The sequence below is a fragment of the Aquarana catesbeiana genome, linkage group LG01, assembly GCF_042186555.1.
Source record: "Aquarana catesbeiana isolate 2022-GZ linkage group LG01, ASM4218655v1, whole genome shotgun sequence".
NCBI lineage: Eukaryota > Metazoa > Chordata > Amphibia > Anura > Ranidae > Aquarana > Aquarana catesbeiana.
The window spans coordinates 890,219,160-890,243,819 of NC_133324.1; positions in this window are offsets into that span (position 1 = coordinate 890,219,160).

Sequence of the window (24,660 nt, forward strand, 5' to 3'; positions counted from 1 at the left end):
AGAATACAACCTACCCCACATCATGCCCGGGACTCCGAACCACTTGATGCAGGCCTCCTGCCTAGTAAAACCCAACTGCCTACCTTCATATCTCATATGTCCCTTCCTGGCCCCCCAGCACACAAAGGAATGGCCCATTATCCAGACCAGCCCTGTCTTCGAACCTGTAATTAGAAGATAACAAAACAATACCATGACCTCCAATATACTGTAACCTATACATTCAAACTGAAAATTTTTTCCAACTCAAACATTTTACAAACCCACCACTAGGTGGGGCCTAACATATATCTGGAACCTACGTGATTCCCACCGCCCAATGCGTTTTTCCGCCGCTGCATCCATCCCATTTCTAGCCGCCTCTGTCGCAGCCCCTATCCGAAAAGAATGAGACGAAAATTCCTTTTACGCCAAACCCAAGGCCCTTAAACATTTTTTAAATACAGCCACAAATTGATAACGCGATAAAGGGACCCCATACAAATGCACCAAAAAGGACCCCCCTACCTGCGGACGGATACCCATAAACCCCCTAACTGCCTCCACCGGGCACAATGACGAGTCTGACACCGGAAAAACATGCACCAACCTCCCTTTTCCCATTTGATCAGTCTTTGATCTCCGGAAAAATAACAACAAACCTTCACACCTCACCTCTTGATTCCCAATCCCCCTGGATACTTTCTTGGATGAACTAACCAACTCCCCTATCCGAAATGCCCTGAAAAATGCTAGCAAAAATGCCGCCTTGAACATGGTAAACTCATAGTCAGAAGAACAAACCCCCCCCCCAACTGCGTTATCATTCCCATTAAAATCTCAAAAGTTATCGGTCTCCTGGCGTCCTTACGAACCAACGATCGCCGATAACCTTTAAGCGCCTGCCTTACCCATAAATCCTTGGTGAAGTCAGGTTGGCCTTGCAATTTAAACAGGAACGCTAAACCCGCTAACTTCTTATGCAATGCCGATGCGGACACTCCCTCCTCCATCAACCTTGCAATATAGTACAAAACCAGGAGACCCACTGTACCACCAACCGACTCTTCCCCCACCTCTTGAACAAATGCCAGCCACTCCCGCCATACTTTTGAGTATGCTGCCCACGTCGCCTCACTTACCGATTTTCTGATCCATCCAGCGACGAGGCCAATGCTATCCCCCACAACCAATCGGGACAAGGCACCCCTCTCGGAACCTGTCCCACTGGAAGCGAGACAACGCATCAGCGATAACATTCTCGACACCCGGGAGGTGTACTGCATGAATGAAAGCATTCAGTTGCAAACAGCGCAAAACCAAGTCTTGCAGTAACCTAATAAGAATATGCAGTAATCCTATTGATCACCTGCACCACACCCAAATTGTCCCCATGAAAGCGCACCTTCCAGTCCTTAAACGCCGCTCCCCACAATTCCACCGCTAGCACCACCGGAAACAGTTCCAGCAGCACTAAGTTCTTTGTAAAACCCGCTTCAATCCATGCATATGGCCATGGACCTGCGCTCCATTGCCCCTGAAAGAATGCCCCATAACCCGTGGAACCGGCCGCATCCGTAAACAGTTCGATGTCAAAATTACTAACCGGTCCTGACATCCATAGCGCCTGTCCGTTAAAGGACTCCAAGAAGGTATGTCATACCCTCAAGTCTGCCCTATGCTCCTGTCCCAATCGTACGTAGTGTCTGGGGGACTTAATGCCAGCTGTACGTGCCTCAAGCCAGCGGCAGAATACCCTCCCCATTGGCAAAATTTGACATGCAAAATTCAGCTTACCCAATAGCGATTGCAGCCCCCGAAGCTGAAATTTGCGCAATCCAATCATACCTGCAATTTCCTTTTATAGATCCGCCAACTTATCCTCTGGTAAACTGCATTTCATAGCCATCGAGTCCAGGACAATGCCCAGGAAGACAATGAACGTACTAGGTCCCTCAGTCTTCTCGGGTGCCAATGGAATGCCAAACCTATCTGCTATGTGTTCCAACGTTGCCAGGATCACCGCGCAGATTCTGGAAGAAGCTGGTCCTATGCAAAGAAAATCATCCAAATAATGAATGACCGAATTCATGCCTGAGCTGAATTGCTCAAATAACACACAAGATATGGAGCAGCCCATCGGCAAGCATTGGTCAACGTAAAATTGGTCATTCCAATGGCATCCCAGCAACCGGAAACTATCCGGGTGAACCGGCAATAGCCGAAAAGCTGACTCCACATCCGCTTTAGCCATCAATGCTCCCTTGCCGTAACGCCGCACCCACCCCACCGCAGCATCAAACGATGTGTAAGACACCGAGCAAGCTGCTTGATCAATTGTGTCATTAACCGATCCTCCTTTCGGAAAAGACAGGTGATGAATGAGCCTGAACTTGTTATGCTCCTTCTTGGGCACCACCCCCAACGGGGATACAACCAAATCGGCAAAAGGAGGTGATGTAAATGGGCCCCCCATTCTCCCCAAAGCAACCTCTTTATGTAGTTTCTCAGAAACCACCTCCGGATGTTGCATGGCTGACCTCAAATTGGGCGGAACAGGGGGAATGATCCCCAAAGTACACGGAATCCTAAAACCCATCGTAAACCCCGACTCTAACAACTGCGCCGCCTCCCTATCCGGATACCTACCGAGAAACGGCCGCATTCTGTCCACCATCACTGGAGTCCTCCCTCTTGTTTCCAGCCTCCCCAGCGTGACCTTTTCCCTGTTTAAAACATCTGGACGCTGGATGAGACCCTCCACATGCGGAACACTCGTGTTTGTATCGGCACGTAGCTCCAAATTTACAGGTCCCTGTGTTGTACTGCCAACAAACCCCTTTTTTGTTTACGGCCGATTGCCCCTGGGCCGAAGGTCCACCGGCCCCCCGAAAAAACTGGTTAGGCGCCCTCCCTGACATCATCAGGCGCATCCACAGGCTGATGTCCTTATGGTCCCATCTCAGCTCCGGCCATACCGCTCTCCGTTGACCAAACTGCTCATCATACCGCAGCCATCCTGTACCACCGTAGACTCTATATGCCTCCCCTATCGCGTCCTGGTAACAGAAGAGCACCGAACAATGTTCAGGGCTCTTCTCCCCTATGACACTAGCCGTGATTGCAAATGCTTGCAACCAGTTAGTAAACGTCCTGGGGATCAACCGGTTCCTCCTTTTTTCTTCATCCTCCTTTTTTGAATCGTCCGGTTTAGCCCTATCCAGGTTAAACTTCTCTAACGGTAGCAAGGAAAAAATTTCAACGTGCTCACCTTTCCACAGTTTTTCACGCACCTTCTGTTTCAGGTGAGCTCCCAACGGTCCTTCATAACAAACAAATACTTCAAATTTTGCAGCATCACCCAACCTGATAATGTCCTGCCCCTCAGCCCCTTTTGCCGTCCCCTGCGGGGAACTATTCATCGTTGTCGCCTCAGCAGGCACCGGGACTGCAATCGCAGCCACCGGCACCACTGAGCTCCCCCCAGCCGCACTGGCTTCAACAGCACCCCCAACCGGCGACACCCATGCCAACGTTGGCCCAGCAACGCCTCTTCCTTTATCCCCGCCAAAAAGTCCAATAACCCAGCAGCCCCACTAGATGTGGGCACACTCCCTGCATTTTTTTCAATCCCAGCTAAACTACCATCCACCCCCACAGAACCAGACACTCCCACATTAGGTATGGATAAAGGCAACTTACCTGGCTGCACAGGTATGGACCCATCAGCCGACCGTCTGTTCTCCTCCAACCGCACACTCTCATCAAGTGGACCCGCCTCCTCTTCCGACCCGGACTGTTCTCCTGGGGACCGCAGCTCCATTATCGCCTCCTCCTCAGATAAAAGCCCACCAGGCGAAACCGCCCTGGTCGCCGCTAGAGCTGCCGACATCCGCCCTTGCCTCCGCGCAGCATGGCCTGTTGCCGATTTTTGGACGGCCTTGCGAGGACCAGTGTAGGCCTCCTCAGTCCCGCTGGCCTCCGCTCTCCCGGGCGCCAATCCTGAACGCCGCCCACAATCCGGTCCCCTGCCGCTGTGTTGGAAGGCCCGGGAACCGCCGCCATTGCCCTCTGTGCTGTTATTATTATTATTATTATTCAGGATTTATATAGCGCCAACAGTTTACGCAGCACTTTACAATATAAAAGGGAGACAATACAGTTATAATACAATACAATACAATACAATAGGATTAAGAGGGCCCTGCTCAGAAGAGCTTACAATCTAATAGGGTGGGGCAGGTGGTACAAAAGGTTGTAACTGTGGGGAATGAGCTGGTGGAAGTGGTAGGAGATTAGTTGGAGACGTGATAGGCTTTCCTGAAGAGATGAGTTTTCAGGGATTGCCTGAAGGTAGCAAGAGTAGGGGATAGCCGGATAAATGGAGGTAGCGAGTTCCAGAGGATGGGAGAGGCTCTGGAGAAATCCTGGAGACGAGCATGGGAGGAGGAGATGAGAGAGCTTAAAAGCAGGAGGTCTTGAGAAGAGAGGTCGATTTGGGTGATATTTGGAGACAAGATTAGTGATGTAGCTTGGGGCAGAGTTGTGAATGGCTTTGTATGTTGTGGTTAGAATTTTGAATTTAATTCGCTGGGTGATTGGGAGCCAGTGTAGGGATTGAAGTAGAGGGTTGGCAGACACTGAGCGGTTGGTAAGGTGGATAAGTCTGGCAGCAGCATTCATGATAGGCTGAAGAGGGGATAGCCTATGGAGAGGTAAGCCAATGAGAAGGGAGCTGCAATAGTCAAGACGAGAGATAACAAGGGAGTTAAAAAAGGGCGAATTTTAGAGATGTTACGGAGGTGAATTCTACAAACTTTTGACAGCGGTTGGATTTGAGGCTGAAATGACAAGTCAGAGTCTAGGATTACACCTAGTACCCTGGCGTGAGGGTTGCATTGTTGATTTTTATGGAAAAGTCGTGGAGGGGGGCACGGGCGGGGGGAATATTAATAGCTCAGTTTTAGAGAGATTTAGTTTAAGGAAGTGGTGCGACATCCATGCTGATATGTCAGTTAGTAAGTTAGAAATGCGAAAGGAGACTGAAGGAGTGAGGTGAGGAGTAGACAGATAGATTTGGGTGTCATCAGCGTATAAGTGGTATTGGAAGCCATGGGCAGTTATTAAGTGACCGAGGGAGGAGGTGTAGATAGAGAAGAGAAGGGGTCCAAGAACCGAGCCTTGGGGGACCCCCACAGAAAGGGGCAATGGAGAGGAGGAGACAGAGTTGTAGGTGACACTGAAGGAGCGCTGTGATAAATAGCCAGAGAACCAGGATAGAGCAGAATTTCAGAGGCCAAAGGAATGTAGTTTATTGAGAAGGAGCAGGTGGTCAACAGTATCAAAGGCCGCAGAGAAGTCAAGTAGTAGGAGTATGGAGTACTGGCTGTTGGTTTTAGCAGTTAGTAAATCATTAAAGAGTTTTAGTAAGGTAGTTTCCGTGGAGTGCTGCGAGCGAAAGCCAGATTGTAAGGGGTCAAGAAGGTTATTTTCATTGAGGTAGGAGCTAAGACGGTTGTAGACTAAGTGTTCTAGAAGTTTAGAGGTGAATGGGAGTAATGAGATGGGTCTTAAGTTGTTCAGGTCGGTAGGGTCCAGTGAGGGCTTTTTAAGAATGGGAGTGATCTGCGCATGTTTTAGAGGGGAGGGGAAAATGCCACTAGAGAGGGAGAGATTGAAGATGTGGGTGAGGGAGCATAGAATAGAAGAAGAGGGTGACCGTAGTAGTTGTGAGGGAACAGGATCCAAGGGACAATTGGTTAGGTGGGCATCCGAGAAAATTTTTGTAACCTCTTCCGTAGTAGCCAATTCAAAAGAGGAGAGTGTTGAATGTGCTGCTAGGCAAGGTATGATGGGTGGGGAAGACGTACGCACAGTGGAGATGTCCTCATGAATTGCATCGATCTTGTCTTTGAAGTGATTGGCAATCTCTTGGGCAGTGAGTGAGTTAGTGGGTAGAGGGGGTGGTGGACGAAGCAGAGAGTTAAAGGTTGTGAAGAGCCGACGGGGACTGGATGACAAGGAATTAATAAGAGAGACAAAGTAGGCTTGTTTGGCAGCATGGAGGCATGAATTGTATTTTAGAAGGGCAGATTTATATAGGGTCGAAGTCTTGCAGGCATTTGGTTTTACGCCACAGTCGTTCAAGAGCACGGCAGTGTCTCTTGAGATTTCTAGTGTTGTCAGTTTGCCAGGGTTGTAACGGTCGGGGCCTGATTCTGCGTGTGGTTAGATAAGCAAGTGCATCTAGTGATGATGAGAGTGAACTGTTGTAGACAGAAGTGGCCAGGTCAGGACAGGACAGGGGAGAGATTATGTCATATAGGTGGTCAGTAGCAGAATAGAGAAGAGAAGGGTTAAAGTGGTGAAGGTTTCTACAAGTAATTGTTTGCTGCTTGGAGGGATGGGTGGTTGGAGGCAAGGATACAGTGAAAGTAATGAGGTTGTGATCAGATAGAGGAAAGGGGGTGTTGGTGAGGTTGCTAGGGTTGCAGAGATGGGAGAATACAAGGTCAAGGGTATTACCATTGGAGTGAGTGGAAGTATGTGTCCATTGGGTTAGGTCAAAAGATGAGGTTAAGTCGAGAAGTTTAGCTGTAGTTGGGCTGTTAACATTGAAAGGAATGTTAAAGTCACCAAGAATAATGGTGGGTATTTCAGAGGAGAGAAAGTAGGGTAGCCAGGCAGCAAAGTCATCAAGAAAGCGCGATACCGGTCCTGGAGGCCTATAAATTGCTGCAATCCTCAGAGAAATGGGAGAGAACAGACGAATACAGTGCATCTCGAAAGAAGAGAGGGATAGAGAGGAAGGGACAGGAAGGACTTGGAAGGTGCTTTGTGGGGACAGAAGGAAGCCAACTCCACCTCCTTTCTGTCTGTTGGGTCTGGAGGAGTGAGTCCAATGGAGACCACCATGAGAGAGGGCAGCAGGAGAAGCTGAGTCAAAATTTTGAAGCCAGGTTTCTGTTATGGCGAGTATGTTCAAGCCATGAGAGATGAAGAGGTCATGTACAGATGTTAGCTTGTTACAGATGGAGCGGGCGTTCCAAAGGGCACATGAGATTGGTGGGCTGCTTTGAGGAAGCAGGGGGATAGAAATTAAACTGAGTGTATTGTGGTGGTTGCCAGAGGGGGAGGGGTATTGGATATGTGGCTTGCATTTGGAAAATGGCGGACCAGGATTAGGAGAAATGTCACCGTCCCCTGTGCTGTGTGTCCTGGCTCCTGAGACTTTCTCCTGGGAGCGGGGGCGGGGCCCGTGCTCACGCTTTCCCTTCTTCTCGTAGGCCGCGCTGCCGCCATCAGGCCCTGGTGCTGTGCCCTCCCAGATCCCCCCCCCTGCAGTCCTGGACTCAACCCTGGGCTCTCCCTGGCCACTACAGCCACTCGTTTTGCCGCCGGACCTGCCAGGGTCCCATTATCACTGCCCCCTGCCCGCCGCTGCTGTCCCGCCTGATGGTCCAGGGAGAACCGCTCCGGCGGTCTGGACCTCCGTCCCCGCGTACCTGACACTGGGTCAGGGCGTTGTAAAATAGACCCCAATGTGTCCTGAAGCCATGACGCCCCTCGCACCGCCGCCTCTTCCCGCAGCTGGGCCAGAATACACTCTACATCAGCCATGCTGTCCTCTCTGTACTTTTCTCCCATGCTTGTGATGACTCATCTGGGCGGGGACATTATTTAACACCTCTATGACCCCTCCCCCTCGGCACCAAGCATTCCACCCTTTTTCCTGTTACCATCTCCCTGTTAACCCTGTCATGTCAGCCCTACGCCTATGTATTTCTTACTTTGCTCCGGGCTTTTCTTGACTGATGTATTGCTGACTTACCGGCTGCCATGACCATGCCTGACTTCCCACCTTACCCACCTCAATCAAATAAGACACCACCACTTTAGAATGGATTTAAATGGCCATAGCAGCCTTTTATTAATAAAACACACTTAACAATACATCTTTTATCACATTCTGTGAAGGTAAAACTTTACTCCAAAAATGTACACTAACTGACTCTCTTAATTCCAGCTATTTGGAGGCAAGCATGGTCTACCGAATTGGTTGTATCAAGCACCAGTTCCATACCACGGCCCCCAGCCGCAAATACACAGACTCAGGGACAATTAGTTACCACATTACCACCTGATACAGCCCCAATACCGATATCGCCTTACTGACGTCACTTATTTGGGAAGGTACCCATACCAAAGATGGACCCCACCCATTAATCTCCACGGACAATTTTGCCCACCTTCAAAACCCTGAGACCCCTGCACACTGCTATGACTCCGTCAGACCCCCTTGCAAAATACCATCGCAAAATAACATACGACCAACATTAACTTTAGGGGAGGGAGGGAGGGATGTTAAAGTTTCTCCTCGTCTGCCCGGCTCCAACTGACCCACAGTCAACTCTCCCTTCTGCCTAGACCACCATTGACCCCACCCTGCTGCACCTTGCCACACTCTGCTCACTTCCAATAGGGTAGGCCTATCACTCACTTTAAAACCCCCTACTAATCTGCCTGACTACAGCCTATGCTGCACACCCAGTCATGTAGGCCCTCCTCTTAATGCTGGGCATCCCATTCCAGGCCTGTTCTTTACAGTCAAAAATGTTTGCATTTAAAATGACCCAGGAATAATTGTTAAATACTTTTAATTTTGGCAGTTTGGTTTTTTTTGCACCTATCTGCCCTCCTCATGAAATCGATATAGTTGCTTGCATCCTCATCTGACTTGGCCTCAATCTGTCAAATTCAGAGCAATGTAGGGGTTATTTACTAAAACTGGAGAGTGCAAAATCTGGTGCAGCTCTGCATAGAAGCCAATCAGATTCCAGGTTTTATTGCCAAAGCTTCTTTGAACAAGCATAATTTAGAAGCTGATTGACTACCATTCACAGCTGTACTCCATTACTACTTCCAGGGCTGCTCCCCCCCCCCCTCCCATTCCGACTACTGCAATCTCTCTCACATACAAATGGGCTGCATGGCACATAATCATGGGACAGGATGCTGCACTCTTACCCAAACATAGTTCAATAGGTCAGCAGACTTTACTTCTATTAAATTGACCACAATGTTTTCTTGCTGATCATACCTATACGTATACTATTCACACTTCTTTACAGATCTGCATTCCAAAAATGTTTTGTTATACCGTAATTCCGAGAACTCTTAAGGCCTGTACACACGATAAGAAAACTGGAAGTAAAATATCGGCCAATTATCTGATCGTTAGTATAGTGCTTTCGACAGCCAATTTCGCCTTTTCGGATGACAAAACTTTAGCGCACGTGTACACAATATCAGTTTTCGTTTACATAGTACAGTTTTCGTCTGAAAAAATCATAAGAGCAAGACTACCCATGCTCGGAAACGAAAAAATACATCACTTCTGAAGTTGTACCTCTTCACTTTTTAAGCCTATGAGCCTAGCATGCAACAAAAAATAGACAATTATTCGTCTGATAATCTGATTGTGTGTACCAGGCTTAAGTAAAGTTTTCACAAACCATGCTGCCCCCAACATGCTTCACAGATGGGATACTGTTTTAATTTTGGTCCGCAGCACTTTTTAAAAATGTTTTTTAATTCTTTTATTTATAAAACTCATAGGGATGTACTAACAGTTGGAACACAGGGAAGTACATATTGCAACCATACATATTCATATTAATAAACAGCTCATGTAGATAAGTAGTATTTTGAACAATAAAACAATGCACATTGCCTTTGGTTTCCTGCAGTTTGTCAATAAGGTAAATGCTGGGGATGGGAGGTGACATGCCTCTGGTAAGTTTTCCTTCATTTGTATGGTGGGAAAAGGTGTAGATGGGGGTGTAGGGAGACTAGGGTGGGGTTGTGGGATAAAAGATGGCAGGATCGTGAGAGGAATGCAGAGAGAGGATAGCAGGGCGAGGGATAAAAAAGAAGTGGAGAGGGAAAGGGAGAAGAAGAAGGAAGAATGGTGGGGTAGGGAGAAGGAAGGGGATAAGGGGATTTCAGTACAAAGTGATTATCTTTGGTAGTGTTCTGACATAAAGGCATTTTTTTAGGACTTTCTTCCACTATTTGAGGTAAAGGACCATTTGGCCCACCTTTGGTTGTGAGAAATATGTGTATGTGCATAATGTTTCAAAGCAAATGAGGGGTCTTGAGAGTGATTCTGGAGGTAGGGAAGAGAGAGTGTCTAAATTGCAAAGCTTTCCATATGTCTAGGTTGAGGAGGGTGTAGAACTTCTTATCAAACATACAGTATTACGTTTTTACTAAACATCTATCTTGTTTAATCGCAGAACATTGTATCAGTAGTATTGTAAAATAGCCATGTGGTCTTATGCAAGCTTGAGGAATTTGGTAAAATCTTTGGAACCCAATCATTTTCTCTGTGGGGTCCTTTTATAAACATTATTCAATTTTTGGCATTTCTGTTTAAATGTATGCACAACAGACTTTGTGAGTTCAAATGTTTTCTGCATTTTCTATGCTGTTACCCTTTTCACCTTCTGCTGACTCTTGCCCAGATGTTCGCAGAACACCCACTCCTAGGGAGCATTGCAACAGTTTGTCTTATTTTGGACTGATGAACTCCCAGTTCTGTAAAAATGCTTTGCATCATTATGCATCTACACAATTCCTCTGCTCAGTTCCTCTGAAATCTATGGTGTCATAAAAACAGCTCCTTCTTTAGAAGAACATTTTCATCCAGTAACCATATTTTAAATGTCTTTGTTATAGGACAGGACCATACTACACCTTTAAATATATGTAATTTATTGGCATGTTTGAGTTTAATTGCCCCTTTTTCAGGATATCACTGGTACCATAATCCCTAATGCCGCGTACACACGACCGGTTTTGCCGTCGGAATAAACTCTGAAGGTTTCTCCGACGGAACTCCGCTCAAGCGGCCTTGCCTACACACGGTCACACCAAAGTCCGACCGTCCAGAACGCGGTGACATACAACACGTATGACAGGACTAGAAAAAGGAAGTTCAATAGCCAGTAGCCAATAGCTTGTGTCTCGTACTTGCTTCAGAGCATGCGTAATTTTTGGTCCGTCAGAACAGCATACAAACGAGCGGTTTTCCCGATAGGAATTGGTTCCATCAGAAATATTTAGCACATGTTCCCTTTCTAGGTTCCTTTAGAATTAAAAAAAAAAAAGTCAGATGAGGCATGCACATGATCGGAATAGACGATGAAAAGCTTCCGTCCGACTTTTTCTGTCGGACATTCCACTCGTGTGTATGCGGCATTAGATTAATTTCAAACCACATTTTAAAATAAACATGTAGGGCAAATCAACGGTTTCACTTTTAAAACCAGCTCTCAAAGCATTTAAAACTCACCTTAACTTTCCACTGGTCCAGTCAAATAGGGATGAGAGCAAGAGAAACAGCCCTGTGTAAACTTCATATCTATCCTAGTTGGAGCAGAGGGACTGTCTCCTTGTCACCACAAGACAGGGTCAATCACTGGGTACCAACACCACCACCTATGAAAAGGGAAGTAAGACTCATGATCCGATCCCCATACCCAGAGATAATCTGATCGCATGTTGTTTGGTAGATTTCCTGTTTGTTTTGGGAGGAGAGAATGAGGTCTTCCATCTGCCTAATACCATCTGCCCTACAAAAGAATAAAAATATTGAGGGAGGAGGAAGAAGTCTTGCCATTTTTGGCAAGATTAGGCTGCATTTGGTAGGTGATTGTGGAGGAATTTTTTGTAGGTTTTTATGGGGATGGTTGAGTGGCGTAACCAGAATTTTGGGAGATTTCTCTGACAATAGGGTCAACGTTTTGGACAGGACCAGAACACATAGAGAATTGAGATATTATCAGTACTGAAATGCCAGCATTGGTCAGTTACCTCTGGATAGAATTTGTGGATAACTGATATAGTTCTGTACTGTATCTAGAATTTTTTTTTTAAGTTGGTTTCTTGACTATGGTATTAACTATGGCTTGTTACCTGCTATACCAATAACCCCACCCTTCCATCTAATGACCACACAACACTGAAATGAAGTAAATTGGCCATAGCAGCCGTTTTATTAACCAAATATAAATATCAAATAATTACCATAATAATTAACATAATAACCTTTTCAAACATAACATCCAGTTTATTTCACTAAAATGGAGCACAAGGTCCCAATAGGCATAAAATCAGAACTGTACCTGCTAGTCACTTCTCAGGCCTCCAGTCGCGAAACCACCGACTCGGAGACAACTAGCAGGTACCCATATACCAACTGTAAGCCGTACCTCAGATGGGTCCCTACACCATACCTTTTGATGTGCCCATATGACCTAAAAGGACCTTGCACCCCGCTAAGTGCCACAACCAACCTACTTAGTCACTCAAGACCCCTCAAACTAACATACAATGCCCACCAAAATTGTAGGGTGGGTGGGCGGGAAGTTGCTCACCCTCTCTCCCTCGTGACTGTGACCTCCCCTTCCTTTTCTGGGTCACTTCCTCCCCCCAGCTCTACCCCATTCCCCATAAACCACTGCACAGCCCTGCTTCCTTAACACTCCCCCTTCACTTAACTGCCTGTAACCAAACCCCCATTAACCCCTGGCATCCTGGCCTTCCATTGAGTGCCTTTGTTAATACTCCGGGCCTCTCTTTAAATCTAGTGCAGATAGAGGATATCAGTGCAAAGTGAAGTATGTTTTGGCAATGTTCTGGCATAAAGGATATTTGTATGTCATTATTTGAGGTATAGGACTATTTGGCCCACCTTTGGTATGTGTAAATGATGGAAAGAAGTCTTGCTGCAGGCCTGGGTCTGTACATATAGGTTGCATAAGGTTTCAAGGCCAATGGGGAGAGTGATGCACGAGAAGTTAGGGAAGAAAGAAAGTGTATTGCCCCATACACAAGATTGGATTTTCCGACAACAAATGTTGGATGTGAGCTTGTTGGCTGAAAATCCAACCGTGTGTATGCTCCACTGAACATTTGTTGTCAGACTTTCCGCCAACAAATGTTGGCTAGCAGGTTCTTAAATTTTCCGCCATCAAAACTTTGTTGTCGGAATTTCAGTTCGTGTGTACACAAGTCCGACGCACAAAAGTTCACGCATGCTTGGAATCAAGCAGAAGGAGCCGCACTGGCTATTGAACTTCCTTTTTCTCGGCTTGTCGTACGTCTTGTACGTCACCACGTTCCCACGTTCGTAATTGTTGGCCAACATTTGTGTGACTGTGTGTATGCAAGACAAGTTCGAGCCAACATCCTTTGAACAAAAATCCACGGTTTTGTTGACGGAAAGTCCAATCGTGTGTACGGGTATGAGTTACAGAACTTTCCATAAGTCTATGTTGAAAACAGTGTAGTGCTTCTTATCCTTTAAACATACAATATTAAGTATTTACCAAATGTTTATCTTGTCTAACCACAGAACATTGGCAGTAGTATCAAACACATTGAGGTGGTCTTATGCAAGCTTGAGAAATGCAGCAATTCCTTTGGAGCAAAGTCATTTTTTCTTTGGTGTCCTTTCATAAACATTCTATTTTGGCATTTCTGGTAAAATGGATGACTGAGTTCAAATGATTTCTGCAGTTTCTATGCTGTTACCCATTTTACCTCCTTCAGCATTGCACGGTAACTCTTGCCAGGGCCAGCCCTACCATGGGTCCCGGTGGGTCCATGGGTCCCAGGCAGCGCTTTAAGAAGGGCGGCAACAGAGGTACACTTCCCGAGGACCTGAGGCTTCCTCCCTCTAGCGTGCAGTGTCATCCTTGTACTGCATCACTGCTGTCACTGGCCACAGTGGCCGAGACCCGCTTCAAGTTGTTCACCAGCGGCCCCTGGCTCCCTGCCCAAACTGGTTGCTAGCCGCAGCCTGCTTGGCGTCTAACAACCAGTGACGCCAGGAGGAGAAGGAGAGAGAGTCCCCAGTGTTCATTGCGGAGGAGGATTTAACTTCCTCCTCCTCCACTGGCTCCCCTTGGAAGCATGCAGATGAAACATCGTGAGGAACTGACTACAGTGCACAGAGGGAGAGAGAGCTGGAGCAAAACATTTAATGAATTTAGGTAAAAAAGACAAATCAAAGCACTTGCAACAGATGACAGATCAGGCTAAGGTCATCAGCCAGCGTTCTGTGCTGAACTGTGAGCACCTCACATCAGAGCTCAGAGAGAGTGTGTATCAGCCTGGAGCCACTAGCAAACCTCAGTGCAGACTGCCGAGAGCACAGTCGGCAGATGTATATACTGACAAAAGAGGACAGGACAGATGGGATTACACCCTTGGAGGGATGAGAGGAGGACACATCCTTAGATATCGGGGCAGGGTCCATGCTGGAACTTGTTGTCCTTCACTTTTGTGGGATATGACCCCCCCAAAAGTGAAGGACTACAAGTCCCAGCATGAACCCTGCCCTGATATCTAAGGATGTGACTCCCCCCATCTAGTGAACTACAGGTCCCAGCATGAACCTATGAAATCTATGGGGTCACACCCTTAGATATCAGGGGTTCATGCTGGGACTTGTAGTCCTTCACTTTTGGGGGGGTCGCATACCTACAGGTCCCAGCATGAACCCCTCAGAGCTGAAGATGTCATACCCCCTGGCCCCCACGTGGGAAGAGTCACATCGGCAGCCAGCGGCAGGAGGACTGGTGGCAGGCTGCCGGTGGCAAGTAACACTGCATCTGGTGGCAGGCTATGGGTGGCAAATAACACGGCTGCAAGTGGTAAATGGCACACCGCATCTGGTGGCAGGCTATAAGTGACAAGTGGCACACTGCATCTAGTGGCAGGCTATGGGTGGCAAGCGGCACACCGCATCTAGTGGCAGGCTATGGGTGGCAAGTGGCACAATGCATCTAGTGGCAGGCTATGGGTGGTAAGTAGCACAGCTATATCTGGTGACAGGCTATGGGTGGCAAGTGGCACACCACATCTAGTGGCAGGCTATGGGTGGTAAGTGGCACAGCTATATTTGGTGACAGGCTATGGGTGGCAAGTGGAACACTGCATCTAGTGGCAGGCTATGGGTGGCAAATGGCACAGCTGCATCTGGTGGCAGGCTATGAGTGACAAGTGGCACACTGCATCTAGTGGCAGGCTATGGGTGACAAGTGGCACAATGCATCTAGTGGCAGGCTATGGGTGGCAAGTGGCACAATGCATCTAGTGGCAGGCTATGGGTGGCAAGTGGCACAGCTATATCTGGTGACAGGCTATGGTTGGCAAGTGGCACTCTGCATCTAGTGGCAGGCTATGGGTGGCAAGTGGCACAGCTGCATCTAGTGGAAGGCTATGGGTGGCAAGTGGCACACTGCATCTAGTGGCAGGCTATGGGTGGCAAGTGGCACAGCTGCATCTGGTGGCAGGCTATGAGTGACAAGTAGCACACTGCATCTAGTGGCAGGATATGGGTGGCAAATGGCACAGTTGCATCTGGTGGCAGGCTATGGGTGGCAAGTGTCACAGCTGCATCTGATGGCAAGCTATGAGTGACAAGTTGCACACTGCATCTAGTGGCAGGCTATGGGTGGCAAGTGGCACACTGCATCAGGTGGCCAGCTATGTGTGGCAAGTGGCACACTGCATCTGATGGCAGGCTATGGGTGGCAAGTGGTACACTGCATCTGGTGGCAGGCTATGAGTGGCAAGGGGCACACTGCATCTAGGAACAGGCTATGAGTGGCAATGGGCACACTGCATAGGCCAACATCCCAAAAATTGCATGAAAACACAATTTCGTCCTTGAGGAGATGGGACTTTAAAGGCACAGACTTTCATCGATTGCAAAAAGAACTTTCCCTGATGAATGAGCTAAGATTATTGTTTTATGCATTCTTTGTGTAAATTTACCAATATTGCTGCTACATTATGCTTGATATGGTGAGGTAATTTTTACCTTGCCCTCTACATATATTTTTTCTACTGTATGTCAATTTTGATACAAAAAAAACTTGAATACTTTTATACTACTCTTGTACAAGTTTCTGTACCTCTCCTCAAGTGGGAAATAGTGTTTTCATATCCTAGAAGTTGAAACTATCGCTGATACCAAAAATTGATATCAGACAAGATTTTAAAATAAACACGTGCTTTGTCCATGTTGGGCAACAGGTTCCCTTTAATGCTAGCTCCCACCACAAATAAAACTCAGCTTCACTTTCCCTGGTCCAGTTAAATGCAGGCAGCAAGCAAGAGCCGTAAAGTCCTGCTGTGTAGGAATCATATCTATCCCAACTGGAACAGAGGACTGTCTCCCTGCAACCAGATGACTGGGCCAATCACTAGGCACTTGTACTATCACATAAAAAAGGGGAGTTAGCCACACGATCCCCATACCCTGATGTTCCTGGTGTTTTCTTTATTCTCAGCAGCTGCATGGAGCAGTGGGGAACCAAAGGAAAGGTGAGAATATGCAGGATGAAAGTTAGGCAATAAATGGAAAGTGTTGCTTTACCCTGCATAAGCAAAGCACAGGTTTTGTTTGAAGAGCCATTTATACAAAAACCTAGATTATTCAAAATTATTTTGATATATTTATTATTTTCATATATTTTAGGACTGTATATATATCACAGGTGCCAAACACAAGGAAATAAGATGTGTTAAAGGCATTAATAGAATGGCAATATACTATACAGGCCCCACATTTTGCTTATACAGGAGGTCCCCGAGTTACGAACCTCCGACTTGCGAACGACTTCCACTTACGAATGGGAGGCGTTGTCGGCAGGCCCATTGGAAAACATCGGAAAACGACGTTGGAAAACATCGGAAAACGACGTTGGAAAACAAATCGTCTCTGCCGTTCTGCTCATGCACTTTCGACTTATGAACAAATCCAACTTAAGCACAAACAAGCAGTCCCTAACCCGTTCGTAACTCGGGGACTGCCTGTATAACATTTACATATGTTTTCTTTGACAATATATTTGCATCCAATATGTAGCAGGCAGATGAATGATAATTTTTTTTATTAAAGTTTCTAAGAGAGTTTCTAAGATGAATCACTAAATCACTAGTATTTGTCATTTTTCAATGGCAATGAATGTTCTGAAGCTGTGGGAAAAGCAGGTGCCTTAGAACAAATCTCGGCAGGGCGTATAGGGGGAGGCCCAAGGCTGCAGTTAAATACAATTGAGTTCTGGTGTCACAGTCAGCTTGTGTCTTGTTACAATTTAATTTTTTTAACATGATGTGTATGTAGTAAAGATGATGCAGCATCAGTAGATATGCTTCAGAACACTTAAAGAAGAATTCCTGGGGAAAAAAAAAATCCCCATGCAATGGGGCCATGCCCACACGGCATGGTTTAACTGCTTATTTTTGTGTAGGGGTGAGGAGAGCAGTCACATACTTACATAATCCACCGATCCTCCAAGTGCAAGACCGGTCCTACGGTCTTGTAAATGGACTGTTCCTGACCTGGCGTCACCACGCCCATAGACAGGATCTGGACGTGAGGGCGGCAGGAACAGTCCACTGCTAGACGTAGGGAAGCGATACTGCATGGGAAAAACAAAATTCCTGGAGTTCTGCTTTAAATTATAACTATTACAGATTCAAACAACAATCAGCCTAAATTGAACTAGAAATAGAAAATAAAAAAAAACAGGTTGCATTTTAACAAGGTAACCATTCCCATAGGATAGAATGCTTTTTTCTTACAGTTGACATTCTTTAACAGCGCTTGCCAGTTCATTATCACACAGTTTTGGGAGAAAACCAGGCCAACAGGTTGAGCACCTTGGGAACTTTGCACGTAAATGAGTTCAGTGTTCAGTCAATTGGACACTATGCATGCATTTGACTTCTTGTAACCTTGGCTGGCTCCATGGTCCCTGACTCTAGCAATAGAAACACAGCAGGGATGCTCTCTCTTTCTCACTCTATCCAAAACTAAAAACAAAAAGTTTTAGGCTAGGCATATAATTAAAAAATTGGGGTAATTACATCAATTTTCTGCTATGTCATGGTGCTGGTTGGTAGAAAAGGATACTGCCAAACACTCTTCTGCATGCAAAGGAGCCTACAGACCAGTGATGAGATATAACACTACAAATCCTCTAAAGGGAGTTCTTCGTACAAAAGTCTTACAGGTGTGTTGCCCAAGATAGCATAAAGTCTAATAGATTCTGCAGGGATATAGAGAGATTTTATGTATACAAAGTCACATCTTTGTCAAAACACGCCAGTTGCTACTAAATTTGACAAATCTTTATCAGTAAAAATACCTTAAGCACGTACAGGAAACAGCAATGAGGGGACTTCCAACATGATACATCTCTAAGGGATTTCTTAAATAATCATTGTCAATGGCCACTGAAAATGTTGTTTCCTTTTACCTTTTAAACTGGCTTGGTATCTACAATCAATCTATCTCTACAATCTACTGCTACTTCCTTCACATAACTAGAGTTTGATTTTCCCGCCTTCCGGATATGAACCAGCCACTACTTGTACCTATTCGTCATACTGAAACAAATACATATCGGAAGCATACAAATTTCCTTGATTCTTAATGCTGGGAGTAAGTATAGTATGTGTTTTCAAAGGGAACATGTCATGCAATTCTCTGTGGAGGGCGGTGGAACCTCAGCCAATATGTTTGTCTTCTGGTGGCCAGTGCCATGCATTTCCTACAGTATAGTAGTCTCTCAATCCTAACAAAAATGGTAGACTTTCATTGGGAAATAGTTAGCTCAAGGCAACCCTCAGAAAAGCAGATTAATTCAATATCAGAAATGCAAATTCAGAGCTTCAAGTTATGGTTAATATGGTGGAATTAACAGCTGCAAACAGGTGCATTCCTCGTCCCTGAGAGCAGCTACATAGCCCTGACAGCACCGACATAGTTGTCCAAACTGGTAACATTGGTGGCCCTCATTTTTGACAAAGGCAATTTTTCCCCAAAGTGTTCCTACGGCAGGTTACCCCTCCTCAGGGGGGAAACCATTCCTTGCCTAAAAAGCCATACTAGAAGTTCTCTTCTTTTCTCCTATGAGGCTATCATTGCTGACCATCTTCTAAAAATAATATTTACCTGGCAGATTAGAAAGTCATAGTAAATTCCCGATCTGCATACTTGTCAGATCCTCAGAAAGCTAAAATCTGGGCAGAAATCTAAATTCAAAGATGAAATAGCTTTATATGGGAGGTGTTTAATTTGGCAAAAAAATTGCTGTGCATCCAGTTCTGAGATTTACACAGCTCTTTCATCTAACCCAATCCTGTCTGGCGGGGCATTAGAAAGAATCTTTCACTTTTACTTACAGGTCTGCTTCCCACCCCCCACGCTGTGACTTTTTGGCTCCTTGTGCTCCTTCTTACTCTCTTACCTGAGTTCTTCTGTACAGGGACTGCAAGAGGCTGATACCCGGTCATAATCAGGTATACTCAGCTAGCATTTAAAGAAAGAGCTGGGTTAATTTGTGTCTTTTATATATGTCTGGAGTTCAGATTTAAAGCCTTTGAATTGAGCAATGTAAACCTCAATATTGCCTTACTACAGGTTTCCTTTTTTGCTTTGGAAGGTGGTACTTTTAAAGTGGTTGTAAACCCTTTAAAAAAACAAAAAACCTGCAAGACAAAGGCATAATGAGCTAGTATGCATAGCATACTAGCTCATTATGAATTATTTACCTTAGATCAAAGCCTCCGCAGAGGTTCACCACTCCGGCAGTCAACATCTCCCTGGGGGGGTTACTTCTGGGTATTGCGGCTCTGGCGCTGTGATTGGCCGGAACCGCGATGACGTCACTCCCACGCATGTAAAGGGTTTACAACCACTTTAATAAAAATGCAGTCGGAATAAATATTAATTAGATAAAGGCTGCACTTCTGTGAAGCAACCATGTCAGGGAGTAAACATATTCCAAGAGGCAATAGGTCGTGAAAAAAGCAGCTTCAGACTTACCTGTCAGGTACCGATGTGCTAAATCTTCACTCTCTTGCAGAGCTCCTGGTGCCAATACTATCCCAGACTTCTGGGTGTGTCAAATAAGGCACCCCCCCGCCGGCCGCTATGGTCCCTCCCAATGACCCATAATCACTGCAGGATAAAGTATTGAAGAAGGAGTCAGTAGGATGTACCACAACGGGCAGCAGGGGGACCCGCTATTTCACAAAACCAGGAGAGGCGGATAATATCTGTGCTGGGATCCTTGGAAGAGAGTGAAGATTAAAGCGGAGGTCCACCCAATTTTATAAGTTTTGCTCAATCAAATTGCATAAATGTATTCACTCTTAAATGGAACTTTTTTTTTTCTTCCGAGTGTACCTGTGTATTTCTGCTTTTCATCTTAGTTTCCGGTATATCACCCCTGTGGCTATGGGCGGGTATTTTCCGGGAAATATGTAATGTCCTGTGCGCCGCACTGTCTCCTGGGAGCTCGTGTCATTGTTCCCAGGAGTCATTGTGGAGGCCTGTCGCGAGTTCTCGCAGATTTGGAAAGATGAACTTCCTACAACGCCGCCTGTTGTGATGGCAACCAGGAAGTTTACGGCGCTCCTTGCCGTTACAACTGAGCATGCGCGGGAACGAGCAAGGAATGCTGGTAGCTCAGCATCACTGGAACCAGGAAGTTAATGCTTGTGGGCTTCAAATGCCCACAAGCAAGATGAAAACGGCCGTCCATATTTTTTTTTCTTTACAACGAAACCGGACATGGGGGGAGGTAATTCACCAAAACAGTGAGTGTGCCATTCTTAATATGTGATGGTGTTAATGTTTGGAAAAAAAAAAACTGTCAGTGGACCTCTGCTTTAAGCTCACCAGCTGCTGTACAAGTATAAAGCTGCTTCTTTCACAGGCTATAAAATGGTAAAATAGGCTACCAAGAGGGCTACAATGTGTTTGGGATTGGTAACTATTTTAACATTGATTGTCAGTATGCATGCACAGTGACCGTGGAAATGTCGGAAATGTCCAAGGTAGAGTGGTAAAAGTATAGGTCTCCTGCATTTTTGGTATACATTTTTACTTTATATTTTAGGCTTTCAGATACCCTTTTGCCTCATCTATTACTGTAATGTTGTTATGTGTTTAGATTGTATTATTTAATTGGCAGTATAAAGTTGTATCCTGTTTGTTTGTCATAGCCAACTCCAGCCAAACATTCAGGGATAGAAGTGGGTAAGGGTTTTTGTGGGCATGGAAGGGTAGCCACTCTACAATCCCTTAGTAAGACATGACGCAGTCACTCCCTGGAAATGTTGAGTGCTTTCAGTGGCCTGTGACATCATCGCAATTCCAGCACTTAAATGACACCAAACTTTGCGTACCGTATGTATGATTACCCTTATCTGTGGGTGGAAAAAGACCACGCTCAAGTTCACAACGCATTAAAGACTAATTGTGAATGAAACATATGTTTCTGTAAACACAAAAAATAAACCGTCAGCTGTTTTCATTTTTACACATGATATTTAACTTCCTCTTGAGTTACTGAAAGCCCGTCCCTTTGTCACATCAAGCCGTGGTTACAAACTGGATGAATTTACATTTTTGAAGAACTCCAGTCTAATGGGAGTATTATACAGGATGTTATTTTAAAGATGTATGGTCTTTTCGTGTTTTGGTTTTCGTGTTTTTTTTTTTTTTTTTGTTTTTTTTTAGATTTGAATGTAAAAGAGACAATTTTCACAAAATTATCCTCATTAACGTGTTAATATTTAATAAAAAAATTCTGTTTATAAATTGTAATTACACTGTATACATACATAAGGGCAGTTATATTGCCGAATTACATATGCAGGTACTAGTTCCTACTTTGCAGTGCTAAACAATGCTTATGCTCCTCGTCAGAATACCCCAAAAATATATACTCTGGACATGACTGAAATCTCATCTCAAAATTTGTTAAAGCTGAATTCTAGGTACATATAAAATACACTAATTAACCACTTAGCGACCGCCCTATAGCAGTTTTATTGCTACAGGGCGGCAGCTGTGCGCAGGATCACGTATATCTACATGATCCTGTGCTTCCGGGTAGCGGGTGTGAATGCCCGCTGCTGGCAGCTCGCTCCTGCTGTGATTACACACAGCTGGAGCCGATCGGCAGGTGCCACGGACACCATGTCCGCCGGCACCTGGCGATCATCCTGCAGAGCCCCCTTCCCTCTGTTTCTCCCCCCTCCCCTACTTTCCTAACCAGAGGGAAAGAATGACGATCTGCTTATGTAAACAAGGCGGATTGCCATTCTGACAGGAGGGAAGGCTTGGATCCTGTGTTCCTGCAAAGGAGGGACTAGGATCCATGTCTCCCACTAGTAAAAGCACCTCCCACAGTTAAGAAAAACACTGGCAAGGCACACATTTAACCCTTTGATCACCCCTGATGTTTAACCCCTTCCCTGTCAGTGTCATTAATACAGTGACAGTGCATATTTCTAGCACTGATCACTGTATTAGTGTCACTGGCCCCCAAAAAGTGTTATGTCTGCCGCAATATCGCAGTCCTGCTATAAGTCACTGATCGTTGCCATTACTAGTAAAAAAATTTAAATAAAATAAAAAGAAATTAAAATATCCCATAGTTAGTAGACACTATAACTTTTGTGCAAACCAATCGATATATGCTTGTTGGGATTTTTTTGTTTTACAAACAATATGTAGCGGAATACACATTGGTCTAAATTGATGAAGAAATTCGATTTTTTTTTCAGTTTTTTTGTTGTATATGTGATCAAAGACCACCATAAGAAAGCTCTATATGTTGGAAAAAAAGGACATACATTTTATTTGGTTACAGTGGCGTATGACAGCTCAATACTAACGCAGTGCCGTATTGCAAACAATGGCCTGGTCAGAAAGGGGGGTTTCACACTTTTTCGTTTCGCACTTTTCAGTTTGTTTCTGAAAGGCCATTCGAAAACCAGCTATGTTGCAGAATCGGAGGGGATAACATGTTATTTATTATTGGCCTTGGAGTTATTGTTTTGACATTATTTTTTTGGTTGAATAATAATGATTTGATTTGGTATGTTTTCTATATTTTTGGATGCATAGAATGCACTTTTTTGGTTAAGTTCTATTGGCAGATAGCATGTCTAATTTTATTTGTTTTCTTTTTTTAATGCACAATAAAAAAATTGTGGAGAATAATACTTGGCTCTGTGTTTTACTTCAAATGACAGTTTGGGAGTAGGCAGTTACATTTAAAAAAAAATACAATGTAAAATTGATAAGGGACACCAAATATAGTTGTATCTTTGATCTTAAAAACTACGGGATAATGGTGTTGTGGTAACTTGCCGAAATTAAAAAAAAAAAAAAAGCATAATAATAATGAATAATTATTCTTGATATAACTAGAAAAAAAAAGCCTTTGAAAATTTGTTTGCCATAACTCCATCAGTATCATCAGCAAAGCAGCTTCATTATTATCCCATTAAAGAAGAAGAGAATTGTGCGCTGCATTTGGAGATTTCATAATTTGCCGCGTCATGAATGTTAATTCTCTATTACGAACGCTAGTTTACAAGACCGACCGCTTCTGGCTCCTCCTTGCTTCCGAGCATGCGTGTTTGTACTTTTTGTACTTTTGTCCGACGGACTTGTGTACACACGCTCGGAAAATCCGACAACACACATTTGTCCGCAGAAAATTTTAAAACCTGCTAGCCAACATTTGTCCGCAGAAAATCCGACAACAATTGGCCGATGGAGCATACACACGGTTGGATTTACCGCCAACAGCCTGTCATCACACAATTCCCGACGGAAAGTCCGATAGTGTGTACGAGGATTAAGGTCACCCTTTCCAGGAAATAGCCTTTGCAGTCAAGGGGCCCCAATACATTTAAAAAATCTGTGCATCTTTTTGAAACGACCATTCATTTTATTGTTTTACTCCTAATTAGCAACCTTCACATCCTAAAGAGCTTTGCATCCTAGCAATTAGACAGGATGTGGGGGGGTTGCTAACTAGGAGCATTTTAGCCAGGCTTCTGAGGGACCCAAATGACCTTCAGGTAAAACAGTAAAATTGATGATCATTTTACAAAGCTGCACACATTTTAAAATCTACCGGGGGCCCCTTGATTGCAAAGGCTTTTTTCTGGAAAAGGTGGACTTAGCCTGTCAAGTGAGTTTGTCGTTAGATTTAGAAGAAATGATAAAAGTCCATTTAAAAAAAATTAAATAAACCCAGTTTTGCTGCAATATTTATTTTCATTCCATAGATTTCCCTAGTAGCACCTTTTTTCTTTAGGCCTCATGTACACTGCTGCTGGTAAACAGACGTTCAGAGGCAGTTGGACGTTTTTTTTCAGCTGCCCCTGACCTCATCCAATGTTATCTTATGTGTACAAGTACACAGGTTTGTTTAATGTCGTTTTTAGGCAGTTGCTTTTAGAGGCTTTTCTTTCAAGGCAAGAAAATGAGTTCAGACGGCGAAGTTTCCGAAGTATCAGACGGCAAACGCGTTTCGTTTACAGGTGTTTTTCATTTTTGGCTATTTTGTAAAAAAAAAATTTTTTTCAAACACTTCTAAACGCAAACGTGGCAAAACGCTGCTAAACGCGGCATGTAAACACGGCAAAACGGACGTTTTGAACATGGGTTTTTATCTGTCAAGTTAAATCGTTCAGGAGAGGTTGTAAAAACATCCCGTGTACATTAAGCCTTAAGGTAAACTCTGCAATAATAAACCTAAATATATGCACTATAATAAACAAGAA